General features: G+C 43.7%; 1 non-coding gene across 1 annotated transcript; it reads left to right on the forward strand.

Annotated features, from left to right (window-relative positions):
* The first annotated feature begins 3,437 nt into the window (after positions 1-3,437).
* TRNAF-GAA (transfer RNA phenylalanine (anticodon GAA)) lies at positions 3,438-3,510 on the forward strand. The gene has a single exon. It is a non-coding gene; the product is annotated as a tRNA-Phe (tRNA).
* Positions 3,511-3,799: the final 289 nt, after the last annotated feature.

The following is a 3,799-nucleotide window of genomic DNA, read 5'->3' on the forward strand; positions in this document are numbered from 1 at the left end:
CCCGCCTCGCCAGCTCCTAGGAGCAACTGAACATGCCCGTCTTTGATCCTGCCACCTCACCCACTCTTTGCAACTCTCGTGCCACTCCCTCCTTTGTGTAGACATCGCCTCTACCTGCTGCTGTTTCAAGGGTCCTGCCCAACAGCAACTGAGCAGTGAACCGCAATATACGGCCCAACTAGCCTTGGTCCATTTGTGCTACCATGCCCTCGTAGCTGCTCAGTCCTCACCATTCAATCACTTGCCATCGATTCAGCTTGACCAGAAAAGTATTCGCAGGTCTTGATCAATGATAAAGGTAGTAAGCCATTCGATTCCACAGAAACCTCTCCACCAGCGTTAAAGAACAGATTACAAGCGAGAGAGAGAGAGAGAGAGAGAGAGAGAGAGAGAGAGAGAGAGAGAGAGCTCTTATTGGACGCCCGAAAAGCGGTGTTGAGAGTCGGTGTTAAGAGCTGAGATGCAGAATGCGGTTGCAGAAATGATGCAAAGCGAGGCGTCTTAGCTGTGTCTATGAACAAACTTGAAAAGAAAGCAAGCGCTATTTTTTACTTTCTTTTTTTGGATCAATCTCCAACCTTGGATTAAGATCCCCATTTTACGGTCCGGATTGAACCAAGTGGCTCAATACCTTGGCCTTATTTGAAAAGAGGACCTTTGGCTCACCAAGTAACCACTCAAATCCTTATATGCCTTGGCTACCAAGTCTAGAAGAAATGGTCCTCAAAGAGATCACTCTATTGTGACTGGCTCATCTAAGGACAAGGGTAAGTCCTGTTATATAGGACCTTCTATCGCTTTTGATATGTCACAAAATCAACTTGAAGCCGGTCTTGTCTCCAATCCTCCTTGTCCCTCCCTGCCCAGTAAAGGGGGAAAACAGTATGACCACCAACACACTCAATCTCCCCCCGATGCCTCTCCCTCTCCTCCTAGCGAGGAAGAACCAATTGTAGTTATCAATTCCAAGGATCTTGAAGATTGGTATCATCAATCACAAGGGAGAGTTGTCATTGGGCTCTGCCATGGGGCCAGACCCTCAGCAAAATCCTTGAAACACTGGATTACTCAGAACAAGGGGATTAAAAACCTAAGCTAGGATCAAGTGCAGTATCTCCTTTAGGTGAAAGGCTAGCTAACCATTGATGGGCAAACTTTTGGAGGTACATGAGGACATGATGTAACTTTGAATCCCCTGTAAAGTCACCCGTGACCCAAAGCAACATCACTTTGCTAAAAAAATTTGAAAACTTTGTTAGTGTTTCAAAAAGTCCCATCATAGGAAAGAAAAGTGATACTCTTCCCTCCTCCTTTGAACTCCTAGAGGCAGATAGCTTTCTTCGAGATAGCATAAGAGCGACAATGCCCTCTAGGCTTGGGCCTTTTGAAAAACCGTTTGTTCATGCTTGAATCGCTGTAAGAATCAAGTAAGTTCGAGCATGAATAGAGACAAGGTAATCTTCTTTTCCTCCTTTTTCTTGATGGTTTATTCACATCTTCCTTAGAGTGAGCAACATTAGGACTAGGGGATCTATTCTTCTTGAAAGGAGAAGGAGATCTCTTCTTCTTAGAAGGAGAAGGAGTTCTCTTAATGCGTCGCTGTCTTGTGTGAACTGCATCCTGTGAAGCTAGGGAAGTATCTCTTTCTTTTATAGGAGATCTCGGTTTGGAGGTTATAGATTCCCTTGGCTTTCATGGAGATCTATAAATTCCTTCCATGAAGGACTTCTTTCTGTCTTCTTAGGTGGTTGTTGTTGCTCTTGCTCATGAGAGTTTCCTCTTTGTGGAGCCTCTTGAGGAGACCTCATAGGAACTCTCTCTTCTTAAGCACTCGACACTATATTGTTGTTTTAAAATTGTGTGTGAAAATCTGAAACAATGTCTATTTGGTTTTTCTAAATAGTAATTTTTTGAGATCGGATTATTCTGTGAGATAATCCAAAAATAATCTCAGTAGCTCTAATTTTTAACCTCTCTTTCCCTCATGATGAGGCTCCAGCTCTCCTTTCTAAGAGTCCCATTCACTCATGGTTGGCGACCCAAGATTGCCTTGAGCCTCAAGGCATGTCTTTTGACCGTCTTCCCCTTGTGGTAGTCCATATTACCCATTTACGGAGGCATCTAGGACATGTTCTAAAGTTGTTTTGGTCTTGTAAAATCATGTCTGAGTCCCTAAATAATTACCTAAGCACTTGTGAAGTTATCAGTATACCACTCGAAGGATGCATGATGTATTTCCTTGCCCATCTCAGAGTTCACTTTCAGAGGCATTTGGAACAATATGGATGCGGATGCTTTAGAGATGGAATGGAATGACCTACCAAGTTTGGGCTTTCTCCAATGCATTTGCTATTTTTTTGGAAATTTTTGGGGACAATCTGGTAAAGAATGGCCCCAAAAATTGCCAGAAAGTAATTATTTTGGTTAAAAATGACAGTCATGGTGTCGTGACTACTGTAAGTTACCAGCCCCCCTACTAGCTTATATCAGCTCATAAACCCCCTTTTGTATATCATTCTCGACTATTAATCTAAGATGTGTAGCATTAAGAGCCTAGTCACACTACTTTATCTTTGTTTTGATGGCTTCTATTACGATAACCTAGTAACCTTCTCAATGCTCACTCAAAAGAATGTGCTACGTGTATTTCGCTGGGTAAAGACCTTAATCTATCTACTAAGATAATATGGCGGAGAGGATGACCCTTTACACGTGTTATTATCTGCGAGCTAAAGGCTATAAGCCAAAAGGGAGAGAAGCACGCGATAAAGAGGGGGAGCGAAAGAGAGAGAGAGAGAGAGGCCACCGAAAGCAGCCGGCCGCACTTACATATAAAATGGGGGGAGGGATTCCGGTCCCCCCCTCCTTGCCATGCGTCAACACCTTTTTCAACCGGCATGCGTTCCCTGCAGTTCGGGTGGGAGAGTGAACAGGCGCGTGCAGCGAGAAGGGTAATATGAGAGAGAAGGGTGGAGCCATCTTCCTTTTGGGGGGTGGTTCCTTATTGGCCCCTTTACCCTAGCCTAACATGAATTTTTCACTCCAGATGCGCGGGTTAAAGATCTCAATTTTGGGGGGATTTTTGAAAGTCTAGTCATTTTTGGAATGTGAATTTTTGAGGGGAAGTTTTGAAAGTCTAGTCGTTTCTGGAATGTGAATTTTGTATTAGATTCTACTCGTCACTATTAGCAAGGTAGACTTTATCTCAGTTGAGGCTCCTCAAAGCCTCAGAGACGCAATGATGCTCTAACACTGTTTAGCAAATCACAAGCGGACACATAAACGAGATTCTGAATTCTTGTCTCTTTGGGCGTGGGTAGATTCCCTACTGAAGTATGTCTCATAACTGGCTACCTCTACCTGAATGCGCTTCGCATAGCCAGCGAGGGTCGTGTTAATGATTTGTTTATAGTATAGCCGCAACCGTTTACCATCAGGCGGGGATAGCTCAGTTGGGAGAGCGTCAGACTGAAGATCTGAAGGCCGCGTGTTCGATCCACGCTCACCGCACACATCGAATAGAAAAAGTTGTTCTGGCTTTTCATTAAATCCGTCTACATGCGCGCCAACACTTTCAATCCCTGTTTTATATTTGAACCCATCTTGCGCTGCGGCTTTTTAAAAGTGAGTGTGTGTGTGTGGGGAGCATGTTTATTTCTATTTTGGCTAATAAACATTACTTGGTCGTGGGACTCGGGATTACCTAATGACGGGACCCTTTTTTTTTTTGAAGAATTTGCAGAATTATATTAAAAGAGAAATTGTAAAGAGAATACAACGAACCTACAGGGTGGGGGTG

This window comes from Adiantum capillus-veneris, chromosome 20 (genome assembly GCF_014529385.1).
Source record: "Adiantum capillus-veneris isolate H3 chromosome 20, ASM1452938v2, whole genome shotgun sequence".
Classification (NCBI taxonomy): Eukaryota; Viridiplantae; Streptophyta; class Polypodiopsida; order Polypodiales; family Pteridaceae; genus Adiantum; species Adiantum capillus-veneris.